Genomic DNA, 12,077 nt, shown 5'->3' on the forward strand with positions numbered 1-12,077 from the left:
GCTTGCTCTGACAGCATTGATGCATGGCGTCCTTGAAGGTGCCTCCAAAGCCACATTACAGTCACGTCGTTGAGATGCCTGCCACCACCTCAGCTAGCCTTGCTTTTAGTACCCACCACTTTTCAGCCGTCTTCTCCCAGGCAAAGCAAGCTGGCTCCAGCAGTAGCTCTCTGGGAAAGAGAAAGCTGCCTTTCTCACGTGGAGTGCTTGCGTTGGGGTGCAATTATATCAGCAACCGGCTCAGATGTAGGCAAGGGAAAATGATCCTTCTCAAACCTCACAAGTGCAGGTGGATGCGCCTTGCTAACAAATGGGTGCTGGTGCAGGGCCGTTCTCCCAGACGTGAGATCTGTTCTCTCCGTCCTAAGAGAGTCGGGGGCTCCCCGGGGAGGGATTTCCTAGGTCTTGCCTCTGAGAGCCATCACCGGCTGAACGGAGACAGACATGCAAAGGCATCACAGAAGCGGTTGTGATACAGGGGAGAGCAATGGCATTGCTGGTATGTCGAGGAGTATATTTTTATACCTGGAGCATGTAACAACACAGCCCTAAGTTGTGTAATGAGCTCTAAAGAGTTTTATAACTTCCTTGCAGTTTCACCTGTTTGGGGCTTTAATTTGCAAGGCCTGGTGTCTGCCAGAGGCTGGGTGTTTTTGGAAAGCTTGAGTAAAACCTGTTCAGATGTTTTTTGGGCATGAAGAGTTGAGGCGGGGGCAGGGAGGGAGGAAGGAAGCACCCCTGCCATTACAAAAAATAATTATAACATTTTTTCCGCCCCCCTCAAGCCATTCAGCAATTTGGGGTAAAGCTGGAAATAGCTGCTATAGCTGAATCTGAATTTTCAGTGGTTTCGTGAAGTCCGTGCTGGATGAATCATATAAAGGTCTAAAAACTTCTTTTGCTCCTGCATTTTCTTTTTCTTTGCAGAGAATAAATAAGTGGTATTTGTTTCTTCTTGACAACCATTTTCCATTGTTTTTTGGATTTGTGTGTGTAAGGAAGGCAGGTAGAGTTTTTTTCCTCGCTTACTGCAGGGGCCTCTAGGAAGTATTCTCTGAAGTGGGTATGGGATGGGTGGATCTGCTGAAGCTATCTGGATTTATTCCATATATGATTTCAACCTCACCCCTTCCAAAGGTAGGGGTACGTGGAATAAATAACACATAAATATGTCATGAACAACTGTTTGCAAGTGTGTACACACAAGAAAGAAAAAATCCGGGATCGCCTACCTTTTACGATTAACTTTTCAACCCTAATGCACTTTCCCATACCCACCCACCCCATGCCCACCCTCTTCCACGCAACTCCCAGCTCTTTCAAAGCAGATGGGGGGCAGGGAATGAAATGTCTGTCCTTATTTTCTTGTAAAAACTAAAAAATGGGGACCCATGCTGACTAATGCATGTCACCAGCAAGTCTGGAGGCTTCAAGTTAACACAGGAGCGGAGGGCCACTTGCTGATGTTTGGTGTCCTCTCAAGGGCCACACTTCTCTCCCCCTCTCTCACCGGCCGCATCTGCATCTTACACTACCCCCCACCCAGCAGGCAGGCGGATGCCAGTATCGGCTGCGGACGTTTCTGGCAGGTGCCAGGTGGGGATCAAGGCATCTGCTGGGGTCCATAGGTGACACCGCGATGTCAGTGCTGGGCGAAAGCAATCCCAGTGGCCTGCAGGTGTAGCAGAAGCACCCTCCTGCCCGCCAAGCACCATACGGTGGCTGGAGCTGGAGCTGGAGCTGGAGCCACCGGCTGCCCACAGGCTGGATCCCATGAGTTGTGTCCTCCCGCCACAGGCCAGATGCAATCAGTGGGCAGGCCGGATCCAGTCTGCGGGCCATATTTTGCCCACTCCTGGGTTAACAGCACAGACCTCTGCTAATGGAGTGACTGATAGCGGTAGTAGGCTGTTATTCTCTATGAATGTTGGAAGCGGAGGAGAGGCTCACTTTGCCAGTGCTACTTTGCAGCTGCATGCCCACAGTTCAGCAATGTCAAGACTCGGGTCTCCAGCAGTGACTTCTGTAGGGCTGGTGGGATGGCAGGGGGCTCTCCTGGGTGCAGATTCATCCACCCCTGTGCCCTGCACCACTGCTCCTTCCATGCAGCCCCCAGCTCCATCACTCCCATTGATGCTGTCGGCCTTCCCCTTTGCTCCCTGCATGCAAATCGGGCTGCTTCCCTCCTCCACCCCAGGCTCCACCAGCGATAACATTGCACTGGAGAAACAGTCTCCCTGCTTTCTCTTCCTTGTGCCCTCTGTTGAACCCCTGCAGTACCTGGCTGGAGAATGCCCAACTCCGAGGGACTCTTCAAAGACATAAGCTGCCTCGTACCCACGCCTTACTTGAGCATGTGCACACTAGCAATTTTCAGAGACTTAAACCTTGGCCAAATCTGGATGGGTTTTCACTGGGAAAATAAAAGGCACATCCCTGATGCCTGCTGCTTCATCCCAAGTCCCTGCTCCGAAGCATGGAGGCTCGAGAGAGTCTCAGCAAAACAATTGTAAGAATCTGTTGGCCTGGGCAATGCCATGCCTTTTTTCGTATCCCTGCTCTAAGCAACGGTTGGACCATTTTAGCTGAAACTTCCCCCAATAATTCAGCTTGGGGCAGACCCACAGTGTGGAAAAAAATGCTTCAAATTGAGCAAAACGTATGTGGAACCAAGAAGAGGAGGTCTTACCATGGGAAGACGGTGGGCAACCCTAACCGTTGGGGGCTCTTTCAGTTCTGCCTGGCAGACCTCCAGGCTTTCTTCTAGCGATGTGACTGCGTGATCCATGGCGCTAGACCTGTGATTCTCAAAAAGGGCATTGTGGCACCCCAGGCTACCTTTTAAGCGTGCCCCCAGGTGCTGTGTGCTATTAGCACAGTTAGGTGTGCAAACGCTGGACATGGTTCACAAGATAACCCTAGAGAATGAACATAGGAATCCAGAGTGTTAAAAACACTGCCCTGCGGTCATCTTCACGACTGGCTTTCTTGCATGCGTACTGGCCTCTGGCGTTTCTACTATTCGTTCCATCCAGGGAGAGCGTGCACACCAAGTGCAGGTGCTTCCTCAGCCTGACGAAGGGTATTGATACCCGAAAGCTTGCACAGAAGAATTTTTCCATCTGTTTGAGTTGGTCTCAAAAAAGATCTCAGACTTACCCAAAGAAACTTGTCCGCCTATATCCTTAGACCAGCACAACTACAACTTACACCCCTGTCCTGGGGTGGCGTTTCTGAGTTCTTGTCGACGGAAAAAAAATCGCTCTTTTTTCTGTAATCAAAGAAAATGAGCAAAGAGCTGGCATTTTCTGACTGCTGTGTCGAGTCAAATGAGGAGACCTTGAGTCTAAACAGGTTGAGAGCCACTGCACTAGGCAGAGCACCTTCTCAGCGGGGGCTCCCGGCCCTCCTGTAACACAGGTAATAAATGGCGAGGGGTATCTGGAACGAGGGTCCTTTGGTTTCCTGCTGGACTGGCAAGACTGACTGACTAACGAGCAGCTGTTCCTGGGGCAGGCCATAATCACTCGATGGATACAGAACCGGTAACGATCGCGCTTCTAACCTTCCTTCGCTGAACGTGACATTATCTTTGCGTTACCTCCCGCCTGCCTGGGGTGCTTCTAGCACAGCAGCTGCACAGGATGAAACCAGCTGCCCTGGCACCTCTGTGATCCGCTTCATCAACGAGGCACGGATATTAATTTGCAGGTGGTTTTACATACCCTCCTCCCCTTCTTGTTTTTAAAGCAATGGGGATCCCCACAAACTCGGCGCTAGCAGATTTGCCCTTTAGCACACGCGGCCTCTATTTTGTGTGCAAGCTGGCTGTAAAGGGGCAAGGCAGCTCTCGAGCAAAGACCAAAGCCCCCTCAGCTCTCTACCTTTGTATCTTAGCTCTAATCCATGCTTTTTTTTTCCTGCGTTGTCTCACAAAGTGCTTGTCTCAGGGCTGCCCTTGTTTGAGTTTGTCTTGGCAGGAAGAGGTTGGCTGTCTTGTGTCTGCAGGAGGCAAGAATTGCTTGATGAGGCCGGGATGCTTGCACCATCTGCGATGAGGCGCTCCCTTGGTCCAGCTGCAGGTGCTGCCAGGGAACTGCTGTTGGTGGGCCCAGGCAATACAGAATCGTCCGAGGGGCAGAGAACAAAGCTCAGCAGCACTTCTGAACGTGGATGTGCGCACAAATCCATTGCCTAGTCGCTAGAGGCAGTAACAGCTCCTTTCCCTTCCCGAGTTGTGCAACAGCAACTGAGAGGGACGTACCGGAGGGCCGTGCTTGGCTGTTGGGCAGACTCACCAGCTTCCTAGCAGCTCAGGAGCACCCCGTGAACAGTGCCAACTGGTTTGCCACTCACCATGTGGAAGGCGTGAGAAGTCCAGTAGGTGTCTGGCGGCCTCATATTTGCACGTCCCTCTTGACTGCGCAGGCGTGGAGCAGGCTGAGCCCAGGGCGCCATATGTATGTATGTCTCCCAAATGAAACGGAGCCTCTGCTTGACTTCACCACCACACACGCTGTGCAACGCACCTCATCTTGCCAGCTTCTCCGCCTGCGGAGGATGAGTTGCCCCATTTTTCCTGACCCCTTGGTGCAATCCACAGCTCTGTTGCTCTCGCAAGGAACACGAGTTATGGGAAGCTGTCAGCCTCTGGAAGCAATTTGGCATGGGACACAGCTATTAATTTAAATAGATTAGAGAAATTTGAACTAAGCAGCATATAAATCTTCTGACCGGCTCTTTGGGTTTCACTCTGTTGTTTACACACTAACATTTAAAAAAAAAAAAAAATCACATTTCATTGATTCCTGAAGCTCCGAATATTTTGGTCACAACTTACTTCTCTCTTACAGACTGGGGCTGGCAGACAGGTCTACTGTTCCACAAGTATCACTTTTCAGAGCTACTGAGAGCGAGACACAGATGTTGTTAGGTCTCAGGTAAAGCCATCAAAGGGGGAGGTTCAATCAAGTTTGACATCATCGTCCGCTGAAATCAACCTGAAGGCAAATGGCTTGGTTTTGATTAGCAGCCCGCGGGGTTGCGCCTAACCTAGATCAGGGCTGCTGCTGCTACCTTACCTGAATTGCAAAACCACAGCTGGTAATTATAACGATAAATGCTTACAGATTTCCTAACAACAAAGATAATTTGTTTGCTCCATGCCTTGTTAGAAGGGGAATTTTGTTCTGGTAACTGGGTGGCTTGTGAATCAGCCCCTTGCCCTTTCACCCCTCTGTCCCCAGCTTGACTGCAGCCCCAAATGCAATGATTAGACACTGATCTGACAAGAAGGGTCTTGTAAAGGCTTTGGAGTCTGGTGTGCTCAGTTCCCGCTATTCCTTACAGCCTTTTTGTGAGCAGAAGTCATACAGAACCAGAGACATTTATGTAAGAGCTGCAGAAGCCATGGCTGCTTTGAGAGAGATGAGACTCCTGTAGAAAGAGGATTATGCCTCCAGAGTTGGGCAGCTGAAACTACTTGGGGTAGGACTCCAGATATGCCACTCCAATGGTCCTGTGCCAATACTCCTGCTGGGACCAACACCACATTAAGACCCTCGGGAGCTTTCACCAGCAGTGCTTGTGTCGAATCCTGGGGATCAAACGGGAGGACCGCTGGACCCGCACGAGCGTCCTCCATGAAGCTGTGTCCACCAGCATCGCAGCCTTGCTCTTGAGAACTCAACTCCGACGGATGGGCTGTGGCATCCGGATGTCCAAGAACCGCCTCCCTTGCCCGATTCTCTTCCCCCAGCTCTCTGTTGGCCAACGCTCAAAGGGCAGATAAAGGAAACAGTACAAAGACATGCTCAAGGTTGCCCTCAAGCATGGAGGCATTGACACCAGCGGCTGGGAGGAGCAAGCTGCTGACCATTCGGCGTGGCGCTACCTGGTCCACCAAGGTATGCGCCACTTCAAGGCCCAACGACTCGATACCAAGGCAGAACGGTGGCGGAGGAAGGAGAAGGAGACCAACCCAGGGCTGCGAATCCTACTCCCCCTTGCAACAACATGCCCCCATTGCCGAAAGATGTGTGTATCCAGAATTGGGTTCCTCAGTCACCTGAGGACCCATCAAGCCTGACGGATGTCATCATTGACTTCAAAGGACCACTGCCAGTGATGGTCCTGTGCCAGCGCTCCTGCTGGGACCAAAGCCTGAAGTAGAGGATCTTGCCCTTCTACTCAGGGTCACACCAATTGCCATATCTGAGGTCAGGAAGGGAATTTTACCCCGTGGACAGATTGGTCTGGACTTGGAGGGGTTTTGTCTTCCTCCATAGCAGCTGATATGACTCTCCACCTGGGATATCTTGAGCATATATTAATAACCTGGTATAGAAGCAAGCTGTTGGCTGCCATAGTTCCCCTGCTTTACCCGTGGCATGTGAGGGTATGATGTCTTGTGCTGTGGCAGGGTTGACGGTAGTTTGACAAAGAGTTAAATTATGGGTTTGGATAGGGATGATCCTGCCTCTAGCAGAGGGTTGGACTAGATGTGACCTCTGGAGTTTGCCTCCAGCCCAACTTCTCTATGATTTCCATAATTTCTAAGGAAATAAATTTCCTCCAACCAGCGTCGAGCCAAATGTCAACTCTTCTTCCCACATGGACAGTGTCGTCGTGAGGGAGGGCTGCATCCACATTAAGAGCACTTTGCTGGTATGGGATATGCGTGTAGCTATTCCAGCAGAACCAGATGGAAACTGGCCTACCATATTATAAGAGTGTCAAAAGTAGCAGACCCTCCTGTCTCCCCTTTGTTTCGACGTGGAACTGAGCACAAAGATAAGATTTATCAAAAAAATACAGAGTAATAGCGATCCTCATGAAAAACATCTAGCGTCGAGGGCCCTGCTAGCTGGTTTGTTTTGCCAATAACTTTGTGTGAGCAGGGCCCATCACATCTGCCCAAACTGCCTTCGTTTTGGGGTCCGCAGCTGTGGTCCAGTAGCAACAGGCTAGCAGCGGTGGCTGGAAGCTGCAGCCCCATGTGAAAGGGCTTCAGAGAGACGCTCAAGGCTGAGCGAGGAGGGGAAGTGAATTTCCAGTCCCCAGTCACCCTGAGCCTTGCAGTTATGAGCACTTACGAGCAGGCAGCCTTGAGCACACATTTGGCCTCCTACATCGCCAGTGCAAATCCCTCTTGGAGTGGCTGGCCCCCAGTCACGCGGGAAGCATGCCGCAGAGCTCGCCTCTCCTTGCTTCCCACCTGAGTCTCTTCTGCATCAGTGTTTCCTCTAGCGACATAATTTGTCCCGTGCACCTGCCTGGGAAGCAGATAATAGATGTTAATAGCTATTGCATGCTTAAATGGGCCTTTGCTCTGTTCCTAGCCTTAAAAAAAAGGCTTGGCACTGTGCTTTGCCTCCAGGTAGTGGAGAAATGCAAAGTGACCTGAGTTCTTGGGCGGATGACTGACTTGGCAGAGCTCCCTCGAGTTGTCTGATCTCTTGGAGGATAGATAACATTAACAGAGGCTTTTCCCATCCCTGACATGCATGGCCAAATGGGCCTTCTACTCAGTGCTTTGTGCTGCAAAAAATTATAGGATTGCTGTAAGATCAAAGAAAGGTAGGGACGGCAGGGACCTCAGGAGTTCATCTAGCGCAGCCCCCTGCTTAAGGAAGATCATTCCCAATTAACTGAACAAGAAATGCATACCATACGCCGGCCTTAAAATTTCTGAGATTCACGTTGTGCCCTGCAAGATGTTAGGCAGTCCAATCACTTTTCCCCTCCACCTCCAACCCAACCCCTCGACTCTTCTCCTGCCTGCTTGCCCCCAGAGCGCAAGTGGGCGTGCTGGCAGGATATCCAAGCGGCTGTCACGGGTGAAATCTGGGCCTCTTCTCGCTCTGCTCGGGGGATGCCTGCTGGGAAAGCAGCTTTCTTTCTGACTGAAGGTGACCCGGCATTCAGATTGTTAGAGGAAGGAGAAAAAGCCTGTCATAAACAAGCTGGTATTGATTGGAGACTTTCCCTGTCGGCTCTGATTGCTCTTGTTCAGCGGCCGCAGGTTTACCTGTAAATAGGAACAGCCGAGGACATGGTGGCGGTTGCCTTTGGAAAATATCCCACAGCACCACCGCGGGGTGGAAAATCCACTATATCTCCACTGACCACAGCTTGGCTTAGGCAATCAGAGCAGCATTTCACCCAGCACATGGGCATGGAGATAAAAGCTGGGATGTGCTGGGTCTTGGTTTAATTACAATAGAAGGACACAGTTTGTTAGGTGCCCGCCTGCCTTTCCAGCTGCTCCTTCTGCCTGCCAAGAGAGCCCGACACAAACAAAAGAGCCCCCTCACTCCACCGGGGACTGGTTCACGGCGCTGATGATAAACACACTAATGAGATTAATACACATAAGATGAGCTCGTTATGTTGCCACTGTCCTTCACAGGAGACAAGAGGCCTCCCGATTTTGCAAGGTGCTGTTATGGCATTGTCGTTAACAGGAGAATCGGGCATTGATAAACCGATAAAACACAACGGGAATAAGCCTTTCAGATCTTTAAAGACAAGTCGTGCAAGCTTATGCGACGTAGGCTTAAGATGAGTCAGTGGTTTGGGGCACACAAGGTATAGCTTTGCCTTGTCCCGTTGGAAGACCTAAGTCTGAAGATGCGTCCCTATGACCTTGTCCCAGGACCTGGGAGAACGCCTGTTTGCGAGGGCACCCCAAGGGGGAAGACAAGGCCTAATGGCCACAAACCGTGGGACGGCCGTTTTAGACTGGACATAAGGCAAAACTTTGTTACTGTCCAGAGTCTTTACGCCCCCACCCCCGAAGTGGTGCAAGCACCTCCTTGGGATAAATTCAAGAAACACCTGGATGCTCACCTGACTTTCCTGCCCTTTGGGCAGAGGGCTGGGCCTGGTGCTCTTGCAACGTCCCTTCCAGCCCCTAACGTTGATGAAGTCTATGCATTCAAAGGCCAGTGGCCTCCCTGCCCCGAGACTGAATCTGCTTCTTACTGGACCTCATGATGCTCCAGCTGGTGCTCATGAAGGGACCTATTGCTTCAGCAAATTATGAATTACCACTGCAGGTAACGATGCTGGGTTTGTAAGTCCCAGCCTGCTCATTGCATCTATGATGGCTTTTGGTAACCTGTATTTCTGGATATCATCAGCAGGTTGGGAGAACCGGTGGCGCTCAAGTTGCCAAAGGAAACAATGCCAAGTCCAAATCCAAACACGGTCTGTATCCATGTATGGGGGGACCCATGGTGATACCTCCAGCACTAGCTCTCCCCTCTGCCTTATCCACCCTGGCCTAGGCCTCCCTGCTGCACCTTTGCAGCTGGTTATAGCATGGTACTGGGTAAAGATGTCAGCTCTTGATATTTAAACAAGTGACTTCACAGCATGCATTTCTCAGACAGGTATTGGGATCTCTGCAAGCAGCCTTGGCTTTTTTTTTAGTGTGTGTACCCAAAATGGGATACTTTGGTATCTACCCACACAGCATGCAGGCATGGTTGCAAACATTAGTGGAGTAATCTCAGGTTCACCCCTTCAACTCCAGTTTTCCTACCCAAACCTTAGCAAAGGCCCCGCACCCCAATGAGTACAGTTTTTCCTGTCAGGTCTGGATGTTCAGATAGTTTTGAATGGTTAGGACAGCAGAGAAATAAGAAATAGCACTCTTGTGATCTCCCTCAAAAGCTATTCAGTAGAGTTCGTTTAAAATTAACCCCTGGAAAATGTTAGTGCAAAAGGAGGTTTATACCAGAATGGTTTGAGGGAAACAGGGTTGTAATAGAAATAGTTTTGCAACCTTAATTATGGCTTAAAATGGAAATAGTTGTGCAGCCTTAATTAGGCCTTTTGCTGTGTGCGCATAGCACAGAGCCAAGGGGAGGGATGGGGGATACGGGAGCCGGGAAGCCTTCGCTACTAGGCAAAAGGAGCATCGGCTCAGTCCTCGTCTGGTGTACGGCGCTTGGCAAAAGCCCTGCGTTTGGCCCCAGGTAGTACAGAAAGGCAAAAGCGTCTTCTGTGGACTTCAGTGCAGCTGCGCCCATCTCCACCCACTGAAGATCTGGCTGCATCTGCCTGTGATGCGGGGGCTTCCCTTCATTTCAGCTTTAGAGAAAAATACAAGTGGCCTTCACACCGAGCCCTCGAGACTGTCATCGCCGCCTACAGCAAAAGCTCATCTTTCCAGCCGTCAGAGAGCCCTGCTCGCAGAAGCTTTAGAGATGTGCAACCAGGAGCCTGAGATTTCATATGCATGCAGTCGAGATACCGGGACAGGGGGAGCTTGTAATTTCCTGCTGTGATAGCCATGGCAAGCGCCAGCACAAAAGGTCATTTTCTCGGTGCAGATACCGTTCACCCTGCTTTATCTTCGATTGGAAATTATTATACGTCGTATTCAGATTGGCTTTCCCCTCTGGGACTGAGTCACTCTGGCTGGACCCAGAGATCAGTGACTCAGAGCTAGGCCTGGCAAGCTGCCCCTCCGCTCCTCCAGGAAAACGATTCCCCGTTATGAATGGTAATACAATAAACTCCAGCACGGCTCTCCAGGGATAAACACCCCCGACAAGAAGTGCCGACCCGCAGAGACACTTGTTTAAACAATACAGATGGCAAAATAATGGCGCAGCATTAGCCACAGGCGAGGAGGGGCTGGAGGCGTTACTGGAAGCTGTTCACTTCAGCAGGTAGGGTGGGGAGGGAGGGCAAATCCTCTCCTCTTTCTCCTTCAGTCCCGGGGGGGAAAGATGAATTGCTCCAAACAGTTGGACCCAGGGATGGGTCAGGTAATACGGACCAGAGTTAATACAGCATGGGACAAACGTGATTTAAAAGTCTCCGTCTGAGCTGGTATCAAGATCTGAACTGTTTCATGGAAAATATTCCCCCTCCTGGAAAGCAGCTCACCGGCTGGCAAGGGAAAGCCCCGAGACTAGAAGACTTGAAGTCACAGGCCACCGCGCACAACACGGAGCTGAGTCCCGGGCACCTGCCTAGGGGGGCTTCTCTCGCCCCGAGTGCCCGCCTGCCTGCAGGAACAGTGCCACAGATCTGTTCAAATAGCTGCCTAATGGCTTCCACCTCCAAGAGGACCAAACAGGCGTGAGAACATCAGAGCCACATTCACCAGGACATGAAGGATTGTAGCAGACAGCCCTAGATGGCCCCTGGCTCGACAGAGGTGATCTGCGATCAGGAGGACATTGGGGTTATACACCATTCTCCAGTGATGACGAGCTGCCCTGCCAAGTCCCACAGCAGCCAGCAAAAGTGGTTTTGACATCTCGCAAGGAGCTGCCAACTTAGGCTTTGCAGTGGCATTAGGAGCGTGTGTTCAATCTGACCGTGACCTGGAAAAGACAGCCTTTCCCTGCCACGTATGCTGCAGCAAGTCCTCGGCTGGTGATATCCGGAAATTCGTTGTCAGAGTAGCTTTAATGTTAAGCTGCCCCCATAGGAGATGGATCTGCGCACGGATGCTGGGTTTACCCAGGCGCTCTCCAGATATGCCCTTCCCACATCCACTGCAAGAACAAAATGTAAGACAAGTGGGTTATATGTCAGTCAGGAAAAGAGCTGGGTGGCTTGGACAGCCTGGCTCCCTCTGGGTGCCCGCTTGGTCTGTGGGCAAGGTGCTGTTTTATATACATCCCTACTGTCTACCCAACCTTGTCAGGAGCTCTGACTCCAAATAGCATTGCAAAGGCAAACTGTAATTCCTGGCCTGCCATGCTCTTCTGGGTCTCAGAGAAGCCAGCTGAGACCGAGCTATATAACATACACTATATGTGCGTGTTTGCGGGTGTATTTGGTGTGTGAGAGAGCTTGCAGGAAAAGATCTTTTTTGGTGTTGCAATTTTGCAGTTGGTCTAATAAAAGGTATCATCTCTGAACTAGATATTTGCATTTCTGTATGAGAGCGGGCATGCGTGATTCAAATGTACCTCCTCACCCGTCCTCTGGCCACCCGTTCTGTCCCTGCTCTGGCATCTCTACCTGGATGTTGAGCTGCCATCTCAAGCCACCGTTGGTGGAAACGGACTCCCTTCTTCTCCCTCCTCCCCTGGCGTTATAGGTGATGC

Source organism: Crocodylus siamensis, chromosome 6 (assembly GCF_052110815.1).
Source record: "Crocodylus siamensis isolate JL-2025a chromosome 6, ASM5211081v1, whole genome shotgun sequence".
Lineage (NCBI taxonomy): Eukaryota > Metazoa > Chordata > Crocodylia > Crocodylidae > Crocodylus > Crocodylus siamensis.